Below are 22,450 nucleotides of genomic sequence, written 5' to 3' on the forward strand. Positions count from 1 at the left end.
GCACTAAAATCAACCAAAACAATAGTTACATAACTTGTTATAAATGCATAACTTTGTTATTCAAATGCATAATTTGTTATGCAGTGGAGAAAATGCTTGCATAATTCGTTATGCGTCTGCAGAATGTGTTATGCATCTTTTTTGATGGCTGCAAATAGTTATGTATTAAGTTTTCGAAAATTTTGCCTAAAATGATGATCACCTCCGATTTTTTCGTGAAAAACAAAAATTTGATATTCTTGTTTGTACTCGCTACGTAGCTCTCTTAAAAAGATTTCCAACGATATAAAATTTGTAAAATTTCAAGGCGCGTTTTTAGATATATTATATCCAAGTTGCGTTGCCAATTATACCCCTGATGCATAACCCGTCATGCGGATGCATAATCTGTCATGCAGACATTTTTAATAATTTCATATAATTATGGGTGTCACGGAAATAACTATAGATGTCACGGTACCTAAAATTAATTGTGGGTCTGACAATGAAAATATTATTTTTTTTGGGCCTGCGCCTAAGTTTCCCATTTGATCCTAACTTTTTCCTACATTAACATGTGAAACTGTAGTCATGCCCATTTTTCAGATTTTTCCTATTATCAAATCCACGAACGGAAAAGTTCATGGCGCACCCATTTTTTGAGATAAAATTTGCCCATTTTTTGAGATAAAATTTGTCGGAAACCTATATTTTCTAAAATTATGTATTTCGTTTTTTTTCTTCTTCATATCCGGAAGCTTATCAGGTTTCTCTATTGTACTTGCATCTCATAAGGTTTGAACCAGGTATAGATATGATGCCTATTCAATCAATGGATTCCGGTGGTTGAGAATTGTTGTGTTACTTTGCAGAGAAAATCATGGTAGAAGAAACAACAACATCACTGAGATCTGGTAGTAATAGCGGTGGTGGTGATTCATACATCAGCAGTTTGTTTGACATCTAAGTTTGAAATCCGGCACGAAGGTGTTCTTTATAACATCAATGCTAAAGAATCTAGCATAGGATTAAGAAATGGTTCGTCTCTTTTCCCTCCTCTTTTACTGCTAGGTTTTCGTGGTAAATTAAATTCACGAGTTTTGGGAGTTAGGTTTGAAATTAGTTTGATTTTCTTGTTAATTTAGGTTTGGATTATATGATTTTTTAGATAACTGGGTGCTTATGTGTTTGTTTTTTGACTTTTCATGTGTGTGAATGCAATTGGGTTCGAATTGTGTCTGCCTATGAAATGCTTTTGTCCTTGGGTAATCATGTAGAAGAAACGTTACTTGCTGAATTTTGTCACTGCTACCTTGATTACATCTTTTTGCTATAGTTTACTGCTTTTGCATATTGATTCAAGACTCTGGTATGTCCAGTGATCTGAGTGCTTATGCACTAGTTTTTTTATGTCGTTTACACTCAAAAAAAATTGTTCTGTTTAGTTTAGTTTGTTGTGTTTGAATTCTGAATTACAAATTTCATGTTTATGTCACTGTGAAGGCATCAAATTTGTTATATGTTGATCATGCCAAACGCAACTAGGTTCAGTTATAGTTCAGATGAGCCTGGTCTTCCTCAAAATGAAGAGGGTGTTAGTAATGATTTATACGATTTCTTATAGGTATCACTTAGTCTTTTCTTAGAATCCATGTGCAGACTTGTTTCTATCTACAGACTACAGTAGATCTAGCTATAGTTTCATTTGATTGTTACTAAACTTTCATCTGTAACATTTTTATACATGTTATGTGTTTACTGATTCAATTGCTGGATTGGGTATTTACTCTATTCGGGAACAAATTTGAAAGAAAATGGGTGGAATTTTTTCAAAAGGTGTTTCCCTATATGAAGATTTTGAACTTTTTATTTTGTTTTTCACTTTTGATTTTCTTTATATAGACATAACTGATGGCTAATGCAGGTTAAAGTCATGTCGGTTTTGTTTTTGTTATGTTAGTGTGTTTTTCTCATTTATCTTGATTTAGCGTTAAGTCTCCTATATTCCTGTTTTGGCAGAACTCATTTTGTAGTTTTTATGTTAATGAGAACTTCATTTTGAGGTGAGCTTAGGTATAAAAATTATAGTGGATCCTCTTGTGCCTGTTCAACTTCTACATGTTGTTTCTTTACTTTTCTATAACCAAATTAAACAGGTATGCTTGTGTTTATTGCCTATGTATAAAAATCTACCAATTTTTACATGGTCGGTGAAAACTGATAGCAGATGTAAGAAATATACTGATGCCAAAATTTAGAGTCGTCGTCCGAATTTGACGAAGTTGTACATAGGCTGCCCCTACAGGCTACATGATTCTTCTTCTGTTAGTAGGGGTGTAAATTGGGCCGGGCCGGGCAGCCCGACCTATTTATTAAATGGGATGGTATAGGGCGGGCCGGAACATTTCTTATCCATGAAATTAAAAGGGCCGGGCGGGCAGGGTTATTTATCTACAGTTAGTACCCATGGCCTACCCAAGCCTATTTTGTAATTTGGGCTCGGGCGGGTAGGGCCGGGAGGGCCTTGAATATTACAAACAAATATATATATATATTATACATATATATTGTTAAAAATAAAAATAAAAATAAAGTAGTAATAATACACAAGTTTTACTTAAAATTAATAATCAAATACGAGAATTGAGATGGGAATAAGATAAACCAAACTTCCTATAATTTTTCCTGAATTGAATCATCAGAAAAGGAAACTTCCTTTGATTTTGCTCAATATTTTCTCTATATGGTTAACAAAATTAGACTCCAATGGAATAAAAGTTAAGAAATACATATGAAAACTATGAGGGTTGACTGTATTAAGTATATGTACCAAGTATATTCTAGGATAAAACAAATGAGAACAGTCACTTAGGCTAGGTAAATGGATAACACTGGCGGGCTAACATGGCGGGTAGCATTGACGGGATAATAGGGAGGGTATTGGGCCGGGCAATAAAATTTGAATTGTGGTATGTGCCCTCCCTCTTATTTAAATGGGCTAGGTCGGGCCAGCCCGTAAAGGGCCACGGTCATCCATGGGAAGTCATGGGACAGGGCAGACGGTACTGGGCCTCGGGCTGCCGGGCAAAATTTACACCCTTATCTGTTAGACATGATAATTATCACCATTTCTTTATGTTCTTTTTCGTTTAATGGTGTTTGTTTTGATTTGTTTAGCAGGAATGCAGGGCCAAGGAATAGACGTCGGGGATGGATTACGCATCGAATAGGTCTTACGTGAAGTATAAAGTTATGTTGCAGCTGTAGAGAGTGGGTGCGCGGTGTTGCTGAGTTGCTGTGTGACGCAGCTGTGGATTTGGTGGTTTGCAATGAAATTGGTTGTAGTGCTACAGGTGACTGAAATGAGTTTGGATGCTAGATGTATGATTAGGTTGTTACGGGAAAAGTCGGCCTGAATTTGTCGGAGAAACATAGGAGACTCTGTCGGATTTTTTTGAGGGGGAGAATGAGTTTGAATGCTTGATGTATTTTGTCATATTGGTGTTGGTGTTTGGTGATAATGGTTGAATAATATTTTTATACATCTATAAAAATGGTTGCATAAGCTGTTATGTATCCACAAAACTTATTGTATAACTTGTTATACAGTCCCTAAAATGGTTGCATAACACGTTATGCAGCAACATTTTTGTTAATAGTTAAACCAACTAACAAAAATAGGCTGCATAACTTGTCATGCACCTACAACAATAGATGCATAACTTGTTATGCAGTCTAGAGAATGGTTGCATAACACGTTATGCAGCTACTTTTTTGTTAGTATCAAAACCAACAAAAAAAAAGCTGGATAACTTATCATGCATCTACAATAATATCTGTATAACTTGTCATGCACCTATAATAATATCTGTAGTCGAAAAAATGGATGCATAAAGCATTATGTAACCATATTTTTTGTAAGCACTGAATTAAAAAAATTGATGCATAATCTTTTATGCATCGAAGGAAATGGATGCATAACATGTTTTGCATAAATTAATAGATGCATGAACCAAAATATGGTTGCATAACGTTTTATGCATCTTTTGTTGTGTCTGCATAATGTGTTATGCATCGTTTTTGGTGACTGCATAAAGGTTATGTACAAAATTTATGAAAATTTTGAACAATCTCCTCTGATTTGTTTTCGCAAAAAACTTAAATTTGATACTGTTGTTTATACTCGTTGGGTAACTTTCTTAAAAAGATTTTCAAGGATATAAAAATTATAAAATTCCAAGGCGCGGTTTTTTAGATATGTTATATCCAAGTTGCGTTGCCAATTATACTCCCTGAAAAATTAGGAGGCATAACCCGTCATGCGGATGCACAATCCGTCATGCATACATTTTTGATAATTATGGGTGTCACGGTATCTAAAATTAGTTGTGGGTCAGACAATGAGAATATTATTTTTTTTGGACCTGCGCCTAGGGGTGTGCAACGGACGGACGATTGCGGATTAGGGGTCACCCGCAACCAAACCGTCAAAGTTGCGGATTTGGAAAATTGAACCGTGATCGGTCCAATCACCCGCAGATTTGATTTTTGTGGATCAGCGGATTATACGGACCGGTTGCGGATTAACCGCGGATTTAGACAAGAAAAAAAAGAAGTTTATATAGAGAAAATTAGAAACCGGGCAAATGAGGTAAGGGCAACAAGTTGTTGCTTTAATATGAGCTTTTAGGCTGACCATGTTTATCGCCATATGAGTTTTAAATGAGGTTTATCGTTGTAATATTATTTATGGGGTTCATAGTTAGACTGTTAGTAAGCCCTCAATGCTAAGCTTAACCCGAGAATGAGCCTAATGTCAAGCTAAGTCTTAAGGACCATGTGGCATCAAGCTTTGTCGAAGCTACAGCCTGGCATCTGGCACATTTTTAGTTATTTTATCTGCTCTAGTTTCTGGCACATTTTTAGTTATTTTATCTGCTCTAGTTTCTTTTTCGTAAACAATACACAACACTTAATTAATTACCTTTCTCTATTGTTTTTTATCTTTGTGTTATTTAGGTTTTCATTATTTATATCTTAAATACTTTTTTGTTTTATGAAATTCCTTCACTGCCCTGTCTGCCTAACGATGCGGATAAATCCGAGGATTTACAAAACCAACCGTAACCAAATCGCTAAACCTTGCGGATTTGAAAATTCATCCATGACCGGTCCATAAACTCTTGCGGATTGGTTTTCACCTATAATTTTGTGGACGTTTGCAGATGAAATCCGCGGTTCCGGATTGTATGCACACCCTGTGCCTAATTTTCTCAATTAACATGGATTTTGTTAACTTGTGCATCCGGACACAAGTTAAGAAGGGGATTATTGTCTTTTAATTGCATAGGAAATATAACTCTTTTATTAGAATATTGATAACATAGTTTTCCTAACCAAAAGCATTTACATTCCATTAATTTCCATTAGTACCCTTAGTATTCCATGGACACTATTAACTTGTATACCCTTACAGAGGATAAGGATCATTAAAAAATTAATTGTTTATCTTGATTTCGTAATATTTTATGGAAACCGGTGTAATCAGTATAAATTAAACCAAATTTTTTTATTTCCTTTACAAATTGTTTTATTTCCTTTATAGAAAACGGATTTAACCTTCCTTATTACTGTGGACCCACGATGGTCAAACAAAATCTAGCAGATCATTAATAAGGCACGTCCAGATTTCAGCTGATCATCCTTAACTATCTTAGCTTAATTAAGGATCATCCCAGTGTCTGATGGACGACCAGATTTCAGCTGAACATCCCTAACTATATCTTAGCTTAATTAAGGATCATCTCAGTAGCTTTCTTCTTTTCGTCATCCAAATCCATTAATGATACGTATATTAGACCTTGATAAATGACCGTAAAATAAGGAAAATTTAAATACCAAAAATCCATTAAAATTTTCAAAAGCGTAATTATAGGTCCCTGATTTTTGGTTGATCATGCATGTCATTAGTGATTGATTTATCAAAAAAGACCAATTATCAATCTGAAATAAACTTATGATGAAGGCGTCAAGTGATGTGTTTATTTGATTAAACAAAAAATCAACATTTGTACATAAATTATTCTGCGGTGGATTTTTTACATAAGCTAGAATCTCAAAATTATCAAAACGGGTTCCATGGAATTTTTTTGTGATCTGTGAAGAAAGGCGGACTCAACATAGATGATCAATGCTGCAAGTATAGGGGTAGTAAAGGAATAATCATTTTTGTGATTACTGTGTTTTTATTTTACCGAAATTTTTATTTACCAAGAAAAATGTTATAAAATCAATAAAAAAATTACAGCTAATTAATGCTTATCCTGTATACGGGTATACAAGATAAGAAAATCCTTATTCTATTAACGTCACGTGATTTCTACTTCTCACTCTAACTTCTCATCTTCTCTTCTCCGGTTCTACAAAAAGAAAAAAATAATTCACTTCCTGCTTAAAAATAATAAAATCAAAATCATCTGTAATTAACTATTCGTCCTATAGGTTTATCTATGCTAGGTTTCATCTTTATTAACTTGATTAATTTCATTTTATGCTGATTGCAAAATCCATATCATTCGACCTGCAACTATAGCTTTTCATGGAAGTGGAAATGGTGTTAATTTTAAAATTGAAAATCAAGATCGAAATTGAAGAATTCAGGTTATGTAAAAAGTTCTAGCAATCAAGGAACAAACTGGGGAGAAATCAAAAAGAGAGAAAAATTAATGGAAATCGTAATAGTAGAGGGAAAGATTTGGGAACGCGTTTTAGAGAGAAACGTGAACGAGAGAAAGGAAGCAGATACCATTTTTCACGGGACGTAAAAGGAGGACGTGATATACCATGGTCTGTTATCAAATGGTAGATATGGAATATTTGTTTTATTTTTTATTTAATACAAAAATAATCTAGTTCCAATTACCCGTTATAGATTCTATGATAAAGTTGGATAATCAAGGCTTGTTACTAGGTTTGCGCGTGCACTGTGCAGCCGCTTTTTAAATCTGGTACGCTTGAAAATTACTCGTATCTTTTTGTATACCCTCTAACCAAGTTCTATTGATTTCATTACGAGAAATTCCACCATTTACCAAAGCTAACCTCACGGAATATAGCTCTTTGATAACATATTGAGTCTAAAGTTCGGGAAGAATGTTTTAAAATTAATTTTATCCCGTACAAATAATGATGATGTGATAGTTAGCCGTGCCCATATATGTTGGATCCACTTCTTTTGCAAAAACAAATTCGTTTTTGTTTAAATAAAAAAAAATTGTGCAACTAAAAAGCAAACAGGCTTTTGCTAAAAGAAAAGAATTCAAAAAGCAAAAACAAATTCGTTTTTGCTACAATAAGAGCATCTCCGATGGGATTTATCTTTAGCTTATAAGAAGAAGACGATAAGAGAATCCCAAAAATTATGGTTTTATTGTTTAAAATCTATAAATAAAATATTTTAGAAATATGTTAAAAAAGTTAATTGAGTCGACTCAATTCAAAGATTTGAGTCGGTTTTCTTTCGAGTCGACTTGTAATTATAGTTAAAATATTTAGGGTTATGAAAATTAATATTTTTAAATGGGTTAAAATAGAATGGGTTATGATTAACAATTCGTAATTATAGATAAACTATTTGGGTTATGTATTGGCTATAGTTAATAAATTAAGATTTTTATATGAGTTTGGATTGTGATTGTGATTGGGCTATGAATAAGAGAAGCCTTAGTTTATCTAGAACACCTCAAATCACGGCTGTGCTTGAGCCTAATTTTTTACATCATATAATATACAAAACTAGTCATAAAAATCGAGGTGACCAAAATTATGGTACAAAAATCTCATTCAAATGTTGGGATCCATTATAACTCCATCTAAAACAAAATTGATAAAAAAATCCCAAATTTTTAAAAATTGATATAAAAATTCAAAATTGGGTTTCATCAAAATTAAATAATGTTTCATCAAATTCTTTGAGGTTTTTGTGTTACTTTTATTTTGATAAGATTTTTGTGGTGGATAGTGACCACCGTATAATGAAATAAAAACAAAGTCATAGGGAAATTAATTTGGTACGTGAAAATAATTTGCATCATATATCTTACCATTTACACGTGGCTGGGTCTCTCTGATTTCTTCTTGTTGGACAGCATTATCAGTACCTTGTGCTGAACTGCTGATATCAATTATCAAGATGCATGTAGAAGATACGACCAATTAGGCTCGATCAATCATTGTATACATATCAAATGGAAAAAGTCTAAGACTACACCTACATGCAAAATCATCTCCTTTCTAGAATACATATTATAAAAATTACTTATATAGTTTGGTCTCCAGTCTCCATCTCAAATGTCCAACTTTGTGTCCATATGGATCACGACTTAAAACATTTGACTTTCTGTCAGAGCCTTAGCAAAGCAAATTAGTAAAATTTTGATTGAACTTTTTTTATTATCAATCCAGACTTGAGTTTCAACTATAAATTTGAGATCTCATAATTGGATAATGTACAGGCTGAAACTAAATCAAACTGGTAACCCTGAAATCAATTTTCTTTAGAAAATAAAAATTCTAGGCCACAAAACTCAAAAGTAGCAAGTTGTATTCAGAGCTGTGTACCTGTATAATTATTACAAATTCTTCTTAAGATCTCTATCTGTTGTTGTTCAGGATTTTCTTGAGATTTGACGAGTCTCGTTAGTAGAGCTTCAACCTTAAGGTTAGATTCTAGGATAATACTCAAAAGCATCATATCCTGTTGATTACCGTCAGCCATGGTCATGGAGGAAGGTGTTTGACAACGAGAGAGAGATATATAGATTGATACTCAGGTATGCTCCCCTATATATACACCACCGAAAACTGCTTTTTACTAAATTAATTAAATAAAGAAGTGCAGAACGAGTGGGTAGCCTAGTTCACAATTCGGGATACGGAAACGTACGAAACGACATGCGTACGCGTATCATTCGTTTTGATTGAAGATAAATTCAGTCTATTATTCGGTCAACCATTTTTAATTTGGGGATAATTCGGAACGGTATACGTACGTGTATAACTCGATTTAGATACTTGAATATGAGAGAGAAAACTCGGCTCATATATAATATTAAATTAATAAGTATTCTTAAGAGCCTAATTATAATATATGTATAATATTATAAGAAGAATATCGGAGGAAACACAGAATTCTATATTTAAATGGTTATATAGAAAAAAATTCTCCTTCAATCTGTTGTTAATTAGTTAAACTAGGATATGATCCGTGCCGTAACGGCCCGGGTATGAATATATGCCACAATGTATAATTCGATTTTTCTATGCTCATATCGTTATTGATTGGGGAAATAACTCAGTAACATATATCAACAACCACTAAAACCACTACTTATATACTATTTCACAAAATGCTTTTAAAAAACGGAAAATGGGTCATTTGTCCAAATATTTTTAAATCACGGTTCAAATAGACGAGTAAAAGATAGTTTGGGTAAAATGGCAAAAAAAAAATAGTAAGGATGAAACTGGATTCATCCTAGCTTAAATTTAAAAAAGAGCAAGGATGAAGCTGGATACATCCTGTGTAAATTAAAAATAAGAAAAAATATTTGAAAATGGACACGATGAAACTGGTTACATCCTGCCTATTTTTTACGTTTTTGTCCATTTAAACAGTATCAAAATCTAACTGTCCATTTCACCCAGGAATTGTTGATTTTGGTCTTTTTAACCGATTTTGTGTTTAAAAAAGATTCCAAAGTTTATGTAAAAGTGATAAAAATCTTTTAAATTTTGGAAAAAACAAAAAAAAATTACTTTAATTTTAGATTTACGTTGAATATAATTTATTTTAGGAAAATATTTCTTATTAAATTTTAGGAGTTTTCAATTTTTTCAAAGTTGCATTCGAGGAAGTAAGTTAATTGTTCGTTGTAATCCGCCAATCGGATTACCGTATAAGAAAACAGTACAATGTACGAAATTAAGAAAAGCTGAATCAAACTAAGAGCTTAAAAATGGAATGTGTAATTCATGCATAGAAACTACTGTTTTGAATAGTAGTCTCCAACAAAGTTTGGAATAGTAGTCTCCAACAAATTCAGTTCGAGGTTCTAGGATACATTCTGAACTATCTAAGACTCGTGTTAACACAACACACAGCACTCCCGTTCATTTTTGAATAAGAAAAAAGTCTGGTCTCACTGAACATTTGGACTTGTGTAAGACTCCTCATTCGTTATTCCAAGTTTCCAACAAAGACCACTTGATCCTCTATAAAATTAGAATACCAAATACAACACTGCAAACAGTTAAGAACCATATCTAATGTACTATATTTAAACCTTAACTGTGGGCTAATTGTGATGTTTTGGCAACAGAAAAAAAAAGACTTCATGAAGATTACATATTTACACATACACAAAGAGTAGTGGATTTACTAACTGCAATTGAGATATTGATATCTCAAACATGAGATCACAATTTCTGTTTGTTGGTAAATGATTTAACTCTTCTAGGTAGAAGGTGTTTATCAGCATAGGGCTAAAATATATGATTGCCGGAATGATATCCCTGTGCCACGGTAATTAGGCTTCTTAGTGAACCTCGGTACCTGAAAATATATCGTTCCAAGCACCTGTTGATCAAAAGGTGAAAACTTGTCATCCTTGTAGCAGTACGTGAAGTTGTAATTTTTTCACGGAAAAACCTAACCATTGCAAACCAAAAGCATACAAATATTGCTTGCAATGAGACCGACATTACAAATTTTTCTTTTGAGCTATTAACCACTCATAAGTGAATATGGATGATAAAAAAAAAGAAGCAAGACAGACTTCAAATTTTTTGAATTTCCTTTTATATTATTTTTGCTGGGAGTGAGTAAAACCAAAATTTTAAGCTTCTTTACTCGTTACTGGACACATACAGCAGGTTATTGGAAAGAAAAACCAGAAGTTTATACTTTATCCAAGCTCAATACTTATTTTAAAGGGTCCAAAAGTATCTCTCACTCTCGCAGTGAGACTAAGACTATGAAAACGGGAACAAACCACCCATTTGACCTTATATATCAGATAAATAAATCAGTATCATGCTAATTAATTGTACATCACCAATCATCTCAAATCCTCCTTGAGCAAAATTCGTAACTATTATGTCTAGAAATAATGATATTCTTTATTTAAAATTTCGTGACCATTGAGACAATGCCACCGTGGACTCTAGCACTGTATATTTCATCTTGAAAATATCATGAAGAGTTTATTACCATGCCACAAAATGTTGAGACAGTATTAGTGCTTCTAATGATCCATTTAGGCGGTACTCCGTAGTTGTAAGAGCTTCATTGAACCTGCCTATATAAGAAATTTGAAAAGTTGAAATGACATGAAAGCAAAAGAAAGGGCTTATGATATTTCATTAACCAACCTAAAGCTCAAAATTTTATTTATTAGACTGCTAACAGGTAATATATGTATATCATACTATTACTGCATTTCTTTGTCAGATGGTTCTTCCCATCAAGGGTCAATATGCATGGTCGTTTTTAGTGTTATAACCACAGATGCTGCACCGTGAAGTGGTTGGGTTAGTCCATTAATCGGACAACTTATAGTCCATGATAGGAATACCAAAAATATGAATATCTAAGTTCTCCTTGTTACTTCACTCGGGAAACTTTGCGAAAATAATGAACAAAATGTAGTCTGGGACAGATGAAAATCCTATCTACAAAAAAAAACCTCATATTGAAAAATCTGATTCCCATGCAATTCAATACCATAGAAACAAATAAATGAAGAATAAGTATTAATAGACATCAATCCAAGTTACCATGAGTTATCATTTTGTCTGTGAACATACCTCTTCTTCAGATGGCAGTTGTAATCACCCTACAAATTTCAACAAATATTTTAGGTATGCAATTCAAATATTGTATTTCAAGTGCAAGATCCATGAAAATTAAGGCATCTTATCAAGTTCAAAGAAATAAAGTTGTGTGACATTGATGACAGGAAGAAACTATTTAAACGCAAATTGTCGAATGATGCTGCTTCATTCACCGTATCAAAAGCTGTAAAGAAACTTAAAATTATCCCAAAGGAAAAAATATAATTAAGAACAGTGTTTAGGGTAAATAATTTTGAGGCCTAAATCAGAGTGGAAAAATGAAGCTACCTTCTTCGTTTTTATAGAAATCAAATTTAATCTGAGATTCAATCAAGATATATCCGTTGTACCTTCTTTTTCCTATTGGTTCTTTCTTTGATGCACACATCTAGGAGGATGAACTAATGGAGTTGTGTCGAACAAAGAGTATAGAAAAATAATTCATCACCGTGATCCAGACATGGATTATCTAAAAATCAAGTTAGGAAGTTGTATTGTATATATATTGTTCCCAGATGTGAACACACAGGTTTTAACTATGTCTACAAAAAGCTCAAATCAACATGCGATTTAGATCATTTCTTAAAGGGTTGGCAGTAACTTACTTTGTCATCAATCATGATAACATCCAAGCTGGTTTATGTCCTCATGAAGTCAAATTCATTCCACTTTCCAGAGATTCGAACGTGGTCATCCAATATTTGCCTTCTTCAGCTTAACATGTATAATTGAAAGGTTTGTAGGTGCTTCCCACAAAAGTTCTGGAAGCGCTGGTGCGAATCTGGGAACCAATTTGAAGAGCCCATATTAAATGGGATAAACATCAGTAAGACAGACGACAATCAAGAATAAAAAGAAAAAAACTCAAAAGTGCTTACAATACTGGATCTTGAAAACAATTCTGGGATTGATTCATTTACATTTTTTAGTCAGTACGTGTTTATCATATACACCTATCTAGTCTTACTACACCCTTATCAATCAAACTAAACACTTGTTCTACTTAACCAACGAACTTGAATCACACTAATCCTTGTGAATGTAGAAAATAAAACGCAAGCAATAATGACCAAAACAACATGGTGAATGTAGAAAATGATTTATTAATCTGTCTCCAAAGGAAAAAATGTCAATGGAAGGAATGGGTGATTATGTTTTCGGTTTCTAATGAACAAATGTCAAAATATTGGTTTCTCGCCTATTTAGTCTCCTACAACCTTAACAATCAAACTAACTAATTGGTCTATCATGGCAGATGGATGGTGTTCAATTTGTTCCAGTATGGCAGGCACATGAATGGTGTGCTTCTAAAATCCAAAAAATGATATAAAACAACTATGACTTTGGTTAGAGCATCATTATCAAAGTGTTGCACAACATTTCATCAATAGTATTGATACCATCCACAATGATAGTTCACTTAAATCTGACAAACACAACAATCAAAGATAGTTATTTGTCAATCACTTTAAATGATTTACCAGATGCTTGTTGTCTTCCCAATAATGTTATGCTTGTGGCGATCATAACATTAAAGAATAATAAAATAAATCTATATTACATCTTATGAGAAACAAATCACAATTGATCATAAGAGTTCCAACAGAAAACAATTCAATCCTAACCCAAAACATCACAAACCGATCCAAATCAAGTAGAATCTAATTGAACTTTACCTGGATGCTGCTTTTATATTTTATATGTCGTGCACCAACAAAAATCTGCAATCAGAAGATCAATTAGAGAAAAATCTTGAAAATTACCTAATAAAACAACAACTTGATGGTCGGATTTATCACTAATGAATGAAATTATGAATTGGAGGGGATGGGTGTTGTAGTTACGACATCAGTGAATCAATAACTACAAAAAAAAAATTGTGAATCAGAAATCTAGGGTTTACCTTTTAATAGAGGGAAAACAACAACATTAAGAGAGAGAAATAAGAACCCTGATGTGAAATACCTCAAATGAGTTTCTTCTTCGATCTGTTGGATAGATTTCTAGATGCATGTGAATTTATAAGTTCGCGAGATCATGAAAAGAAACGTATGTGGGTGAATTAATAAGGTTTAAAGAAGATTCCATTCTATTGGACTCTTGATTTAAAAGAAAAAACAAATATTCAACATGAACCGCATTGATTGCTGAGAATGTGAAACGGATGGAACTTAGTTCTTCTGTTCTTTGCAGTTTTTTTTTCCAGGAGGGATAAATTAGGCGTATTAAAAGTGAAACGAGCTGACGTGAGACATTCCCAAAGGTCGGATGGGAGCTTAAAGTATGCTGTATGGGTGCATTTTAAGCCGTGATTTGTCTTTTACACTTTCCTCCACTTTTGAACCAATGACAGACGTCCATGGGAGAAAAAATTCTATTCAAGTCCGTTGGATTGGTCAAAAGACATTTGTTTTTGTAAGATAATTTCTTCATTGAATTCCTTGTCTTCATCAAAATCTAAAGCTTGGGTTAAATTGTTCAGTCTCTGAATAATACAATTGATCACTTCAACAATTTTATTCGTGAAAATCATCTATTGGATTTGGGTTTCTATGGTCCAGACTACACATGGAGTAATGGAAGACAATTTCAAAGCCTTATTCGTCGAAGACTGGACATAGTATTTGCTTCACCAGATTGGTGTCTTATTTTTGAAAAATCTGGAGTTCTACAGTTACCGAGAATCTCGAGTGATCACTCTCCCATCCTTCTTAACACCTGTAGAAATATTCCAAGGAATCTACCGTCTTACAGATCTCATCCGGATTTTCTCAAAGTAGTTTTAGAGAGTTGGAATATAAATCTCTCTGGTGATTTGGTTGATAAACTCAATTTTCTGGGAAGCTTTCTTAAAAGTTGGAGTAAGAACAAAATAGGTTGCATTAAGAATAAAATCGCTAAACTGAAGAAAAGATTACTTCACCTCTAAAGATTGCATCTTACTTCAAATATCATCCAAAAGAAGAAAAAAACATCAGCTCAGTTAAATGAATATATTATCATGGAAGCTACTTATTGGGAGCAAAGAATGAAGCAAATTTGGTTGAAGACAGGAGATCCAAATACAAAGTAGTTTCATATATCTGTACAATAAAGAAGAAGGAAAAATCAAATTTCTTGCTTACAGAATAACAATCAACAATGGTTAACCAATCCTGGTGCTATAGCAGGAAAAATTAATTTATTTCTTTCAGAATCTATTCCAAAAAGATCATAATATCCAGCCGCCAACTAATTTTGAAGAATCTTCTTATTCTATAGAACCAGGAGCCAACACTTATTTATATGTCATACCGGTTGGTGAAGACATTTGGAAGGTGGTAAAACAAATGAATCCACTTGGTTCACCGGGACCGGATGGATATCCAGTTATTTTTTATAAAAAATGTTTGGTCCATCATTGGAGATGACACTACAACCTTCATTCAACAAATTTTCATCAAGGGAGAAATTCCGAGTAATTTGAACCATATTTATATCAGTTTGATTCCCAAAGTGAAAATCCCGATTACGACAGTGGAATTTAGACCAATTGCCTTATGCAATGTCCTGTACAAGTTTGTGGCTAAAATTATAGCCATTAGACTTAGTCCTTTTCTATAAATATGTTCACCTCTTGGTCCCAAAATTCCTTTGTGAAAAACGGGCAAATCACAGACAATGTTGTTATTGCTAAAGAATTTTTCCATTCTTTGAGCAAATCTAAGTCTAAACAAGGCTTTTTTGCTCTAAAATTAGACATGTTAAAGGCTTACGATCGTGTTTCTTGGTCTTTTTTGAGTTTCAAGCTTCATCAAATGGGCATTCATGATCATCCTCACACGTTGATTATAAGTTGTGTTACTTCTGGGATATTTTCTATCTTATTAAACGGTGCTCCTTATGGAAACTTTGAAAGTGGTAGGGGATTACGTCAAGGTTTTCCCCCATCACCTTCTCTATTCATCATCTGCTCACAAGGATTATTTCTTCTCATGGATAAATTTGAAAGAACAAGTCTTTACAGTGGATATAAAGTTAACATTATAGCTCCTTCAATAAGTCACTTAATGTTCGCTGATGATCTATTCCTTTTTGGTTCAAACTCAGAAGATAATGTCGAGCAACTGAAGTATATTCTAGACACATATTCATCTTTTTCAGGGAAGATTATTAATTACAACAAGTCTTTAATTCACTTCAACAAAGGTTGTTCTGTTCATAACAGATGGATGTCTATCCAAATATTGGGTGTTAGAGAAATGGCAACAGACGAAAAATATCTGGGCACCTATCCTATGAAATATGATCGCAGTATTGATACTTTTGAACCTCTAACTTCAAAATTCAACTCGAAACTGTCATGCTACAGGTCTTTTTTTGTGAATTATGCCGGAAAAACCGTGTTGTCAAAAAATGTTCTTTCCACTATCCCAATTTACACTATGGGTACATGTATTCTTCCTAAAGGAGTTACTAATCATTTATCTCATATTCATAGGGAATTTTGGTGGGGACATGATATCAATACGAGAAAAACCCATTTCATTAACTGGGAGAAGTTTTCTAAGGCTAAAGAGGACTGAGGTTTAGGCATTCGAAACATGCAAATGGTGAATATTTCTCTCATGTCAAAACTGGTTTGGCATTTCTTAACCAATAAGGATGCAGTTTGGGTTCAAATATATTCTTCTAAATACTTGCATCATGATTCATTTTGGGATTGTCAAGCAAAACCAGGTGATTCAATTACATGGAAAGACATGCTCAGTGTAAGAGATATCTTTGTTAATAACTGTTGTTGGTTCATTGGTTCCGGAAATTCCATCCATATCTGGAATGACCCGTGGATTCCTAACATACCGGGATTTAGACCTTCAAAACTACAGGACTCTAATATTCAAGTCTCGGATCTTTTTATTCAGGGAGAAAAAACATGGAACATGGAATTACTTCAACAACTATTTCCATATGATCAGGTGGGAGTGATAAGAAATATGTATATTCCACAAAATTCTGAAGTTGATGATAAATTGGTCTGGTTAAAGATACCGTTAGGTAATTTTACCACAAAGTCTAGTTATAAACTTTTAGCAGATAATGTTGCTACAATTTCCTCAGTTTCAGAATTTCCATGGAAACGTTTTTGGAAGATGCTGACGATTCAACCAAAAATCCAAAATTTTCTCTGGAAGGTTATTCATAATGGATTGGCAGTTTATAGTAATTTTTGCATATTCAATAATAATATCCAGAATACTTGTCCCCTATGCAATTCTGAAGAAGAGTATGTTTTTCATCTTCTATTCAAGTATCAGTTTTCAGTTGCAGTTTTCCAGACAAGTCCTATCTTCATTAATATCCTAAACAGTATAAATCCTATGGATGTTGTGCAGAACTGGTTATCGATTCCTAATAAAGGAATAATGGTCAATCTTGGATCATGCATACTTTGAAAAATTTGGAAATCACGGAATGATTTAATCTTCAATAATATTCAACCCTCCACCCAACAGTGTATCAACAAAGCTTTTCAGGATTTCAAAATGTTTGATCTTCACCATGCTTTGAACTAATGCTCTAATATCTCCATTAATCAAACCGAGAGAGCAGTCTGGGAATTCCCTTCTCCTTTCTTCATCAAGATTAATGTAGATGTTGCTTTCAACAATGGAAAAGCAGCAGTTGCAGCTGTGGCAAGAGATTCTACTGGTAATCACATGGGAAGTGGTGCCTTATGGTTTGATGCATTCTCATCTTTGGTAGCAGAAGCTAAGGCTTACAGCTTTGGTATTCAATTGGCCAACAGACTGAGGATTTCCAGGATTATTTTGGAAGGCAATGCAACCGACATTCCAAAATCCATTTCAGGGAATGTGAACGAAATTCCTTGGAGTATTCTCCCAACTGTTCTATCGATTCAATATCGCGTCAAGGAATTTGCTGAAGTTAGTTTTATGGAAGTTCCTAGAGACGCCAACTCTATTGCACATGACTTGGCTCAAAATGAAATCTCTAATGTAACAAATAGATGGTGGGTTCATGATGAACCCCCTAATTGTATTAAGCAACACCTCACAATTTGTGAGGATTAATATCAATAAATTGTATGTTTCCTTTAAAAAAAATGGTTATAGAGAGAATATATAACTCTTAATCAAAAACTAGCAAGTGGAACTGTAGAGGGAGTTGAACGTTGCAGGTTCGATTCCTATTCTATAAGGAGTATAAACTAATATAAAAATCACCCGAATTAAATGTCCCAAATAGATCGGAATTCGGAACATTCACGTACAATTCAGTACAGCCAGAAAAATCACGAATACAGGTCGGAGTTGCATTTGAAGGCGATTGATACGGGTAAAATTCGGATTCGAAACTATTCACGTATTATTTACGAATAATTCGCTGAATTGCTAATTAGGGCGGGCAGAGGTATAAGCTGGGACGTGCCAGCAAGTTTGTGTCACAACGCATCACGTTTAAATCTCACGACCCAATAACTGACCCAACACATATTGGTAATTTCGTGGACTGTGTTGGGCTAGATAAATCGGCGTAGTAGCCCGACATAATATGTGGAATGGTTAAATACAAACCACATCACAACATGACGTGCTAAAAAGAACACTTTACAACATGCGTTATACACCACACAGCACGAATTAATACATCATATTTTATGTGTTTCCACGATAAAAATTTATTCTATTTTTAGGCATTTTATTTTCATTATATATGTTAATTTTAGGGAAGGGAGTAGGTGGGTGCAAGTGCGGTCTAACGGCCCCGACTTGGTTTTGAAAGTTAACTCGTAGCGCCTGGTTATTTCACAATATATTAGTTGTGGGGGTGTGTATATACTTGGAAAAGTTGAAAACTTTTTTCTTTAAGTCCTAAAATAAACCCAAAAAACAAAGCTTGGACAATAGTATTAAGTCCTAAAATAAAGAGTTAGCAAGTGTATTATTTTTATCTGTCTAATGTGTTTTTTCATTTTTTTTTGGTAAAAAAGAAAAGAAAATACAAGCAAAAGGAAAACAAAGCCAGACAGGGGTAAAAGTAAAGGAGATGCAAGAAGGGGATGCAGGGATAAAACACCGCACATCAAGTAACTATGCGAAGCAATGGGTTTATAAAGGAGCGAACTGCTTTCGCTCGTAGCATGTCCCAGATGACGGAGTCAATGACATCACAAAGTCATGAGTAAAGTGTGGAAACTGTGCGAGGTTGTAGAGTTCGTGCGAGAAGACCCAATGTAAATGTGCTAGAGTATCGCACGACAGATTTGAAAATAAGGGTTTTTTTAGCTGTCCTCCACTATGTAAACTCCTATATATAGGACCAACCACCATGATATTGAGGGAGAGATCTTTTTGGAGAGTTGAGATAGAACTTTTAAGAGAGAGAAAGTAATTTGTTCTCCAAGTTAGGGTTTCATCTCATATCTTTGTATTGATTTATAAACTTAATAAAATCCTTCTGAGTGTTCTTCATGATGATTTCCTAGCTTGTTCTATAGATTACTTAAGAGGTGTGGTAGTGGGATTTTACACTACTATATTTTGGCGCTAGAATACTACTTGGGAAGTACCTGTTTGTGAAAACCTTAAGTTGATTTTTTTTTGGAAATATTGTTATTATCCTTGTTTTTGTGAAGATTTCGGTTGTTTTCTTGGAATTTTAATGTTTGGATTCACTCATTTAAAACAAAGTTTTCATATAGGAAGGAAGTTTTGGGTTTACATAAGTTTGGGAGAAAACTGTTATTTCAGGAACACAAAATGGTGAGACAAGCATCCGCAGGAGCAAATGCAACACCAGTTAGGAGGAGTAGAAGAATTGCAGGTAGAAGAAGAGGAGAAATCGCAGAGACATCGAGAATGGGAGAGAGGAACAATAGGTCTCAACCAATCAGATCTCAGATCCAGCAGGAACAAAGAGAGAATGATCGGAGAAATTATGATGAAGTAAGTGTTCACACTACAGATACAAATACCGCAGGGGAAAATGAAGAAGGAACACAGGAGGAAGGAGCGCTAGGAGAAAATGAAGACAATATGACTATTGGAGAACTAAGGCAGCGATTGGCAGATGAGAGAAGAAGAGAAGAGGAACTACGTGTGAACTTGACAGGAAAAAATGATGAGCTAAGGGTAACAAATCAGCGATTACAGGAGCAAAGATCACAATCACGATCCAGAACAACACGTGCGAGCTCGAGATCAAGAAAAAGCAGGAGTACCACCAGGAGGAGTAGATCTGAGCACGGATATAATGCACAAGGACAATTTTCAGATAACAATTTAGATGACACTTTTCAGGTGAACGAAAACTCGCAGGAGGAGCGCGAAAGAAATCGCAGAGAGGATCATTATGTCCAAGTAGGTGAGAATGAACACAGGCGAAGACGTCGCAGGGAAGGAAGATTGGAGCGAAATGTAGAATACAATTACATGCACAATGAAGAACAGCGGGAGAATGATGCATAACAGTCAAGGATGATACTTCATGGAAGAGAGAGGCTGAGGCAACAAAATGAGATGGATAGAGCTGCACAGGAACACGCAAGAATTAAAATGGAGAGGCGAAGAGAAAGAAAAGACGATGAAGAACGGCGAGAACTAGAAGAAGCCATACGACAAAGCAGGCACGAAAATAGATTGAGGCAAGCACGGTTAAAAAGACTTAGGAAACAACAGGAAGAAGACATATTCCCAAACGGCAAAATTTTAAGAGAAATAGAAGAGCTAAGAGAATTAGTAACAAAAGGGAAAGATGGAGGAAGAAGACAACTAGAAGAAGCAATAAAAGAAGCAGCAAGGACACCCTTCGCGTGGAAGATACATTCAGTAAAGATACCAAGAAAGTGCACGCTACCAACATTTCTTAGCATCTTTGATGGATCTACATGTGCGATCCAACATATTAATACATACAGCTTCGCTTTGTTACGATATGAGGATAACGACGCGGTCTTATGCAAGTATTTTCCAGCAAGCCTCGCAGGAGAAGCCTTGAAGTAGTTCGAGGGATTGCCAGTAGGTTCGATAAGGTCATTCGAACATTTGCAGAGTTTGTTCTTGGGACAATACATCAGCAACAGTATGCTAAGGACAGGAATTGAAAAAGCATTCAGCCTACGAAGAAGAACGAACGAAAGCCTACATGATATAACCAATATATGGAGGACAATGAGTAGCGAAATGGCAGGGCGAGTGGATGAAATAAATCTCATCTTAGCATTCATCAATGCATTGTTTCCAACTGACTTGTTTTTTACACAGCTGTTCAGAATAAAAGACAAAATAAGGATGGCGGAGCTGCGCGAATACCAGGAAGAGTATATCGCTCTTGAAGAAAAGCAGAGAGAAATGGAGTCCTATCCAGTTGCAGTCGTGAGCGAAAGAATAGGAAATGCAAGTCTGTTACCAAGGATGACGAACGCTGTTGCGAGCACTTCGCAGGGAAGCAAAGAGAAGTTAATCATAAAAGACCAACAAAAGCAGGTAGCCATGAGTAGCAGGGACCAAGAAATGTATGAACAAGAATACAGGGAAAGGCAATATAATAATCATGTAGGAAACAACAAAGTCTCAAGGTACGACAATCATGGAGACGGAAATGGAGGAAATATAAGGTATTATAATCAGGGTGCGAACTACAGATCCCATGAAGAGGTCAGGATGCCACTTATTAACACAACAATGGACAAAGTCTGGGAAGCTGTTATTTTAATGGAGGAGATAACACCACCACCTAATCTAGGGCAGGAACCACCATCTGGAAGAAGAAGTAAAGGATTCTGAGCTTATCATCGTTTTCATGACCATACAACAAATAACTGCAAGAACATACAACGAATCATATTGAGAATGATTGGACAAGGAAAGCTTAACCACTTCCTAGCTACACCATTACCTCTTCCGCCACAACAGCAACAAACAACAGTTGAACAGGCGTCAGGAGCAGACTGTTGTAGTATTAATTTTGCGGTAAATAAAAATTCGTTGCTCGGACTTTAAAAGATTTTTAAAACAAAAAATATATACAAAATTTGTCACAGGATCAAGAGTCACTGGGACTCAGGATTCTACCATTAATCATTCACAGGATTCATATATTTATTCCAAATAGTTATAGCTCAAATAATAAGGACTCTCATTCTTGCCAAGGTAGATTTTTAGAAGATTAACTGTAAATCGAAAGCATGGCATATCAAAAGCACTATGACCAAGTATAAACCATCAAATGAAATGACAATCAATTAAGAAAAATCATAAAACGATTAATAAAAAGTGCAAGTAGTCAAAAAGAATTAAATATAATTATCATATGCGTGAAATATGGCTTCCTCCATCATCCCAGTATTGGGGTTTAGCTACTCATATTAATCATGTTCTAAAAATACATTTTTATAGCTCAAAAAGTTGATTAAAAGATGAGAAAATGCTAAAACAAAGATTCGCAACAGTTATAAGCGTTACAATTGCGCTGTATAAAACAAAACTGAAGTGTAGTAAAGAACGATACAACCTTAGTGCTGTAAACAACGACACAAGGGAACTGTTGCGGGTACTGTTGAAGAACGACGCTTCTG

The 22,450-nt window shown here is 34.5% G+C and overlaps 3 long non-coding RNA genes across 4 annotated transcripts; 1 reads left to right on the forward strand and 2 right to left on the reverse strand.

The window, feature by feature from the left end:
• The first annotated feature begins 598 nt into the window (after window positions 1–598).
• On the forward strand, window positions 599–3,555 carry LOC113346278. Its single transcript, XR_003358462.1, has 2 exons — window positions 599–1,017; window positions 3,157–3,555. It is a non-coding gene; the product is annotated as an uncharacterized LOC113346278 (long non-coding RNA).
• A 2,495-nt stretch (window positions 3,556–6,050) lies between these two features.
• LOC113346279 lies at window positions 6,051–9,035 on the reverse strand. Its single transcript, XR_003358463.1, has 3 exons — window positions 8,599–9,035; window positions 8,082–8,149; window positions 6,051–6,398 (listed from the first exon to the last, which is right to left on the reverse strand). It is a non-coding gene; the product is annotated as an uncharacterized LOC113346279 (long non-coding RNA).
• A 1,254-nt stretch (window positions 9,036–10,289) lies between these two features.
• Window positions 10,290–14,122, reverse strand: LOC113346255. Of its 2 annotated transcripts, none has more exons than XR_003358452.1 (6): window positions 13,837–14,122; window positions 13,548–13,592; window positions 12,477–12,652; window positions 11,845–11,873; window positions 11,249–11,336; window positions 10,290–10,615 (listed from the first exon to the last, which is right to left on the reverse strand). It is a non-coding gene; the product is annotated as an uncharacterized LOC113346255 (long non-coding RNA). The 2 variants fall into 2 exon arrangements; XR_003358453.1 differs by having other exon boundaries at window positions 13,775–14,122.
• Window positions 14,123–22,450: the final 8,328 nt, after the last annotated feature.

The sequence above is a fragment of the Papaver somniferum genome, unplaced genomic scaffold, assembly GCF_003573695.1.
Source record: "Papaver somniferum cultivar HN1 unplaced genomic scaffold, ASM357369v1 unplaced-scaffold_99, whole genome shotgun sequence".
In the NCBI taxonomy this organism is placed as follows: domain Eukaryota; kingdom Viridiplantae; phylum Streptophyta; class Magnoliopsida; order Ranunculales; family Papaveraceae; genus Papaver; species Papaver somniferum.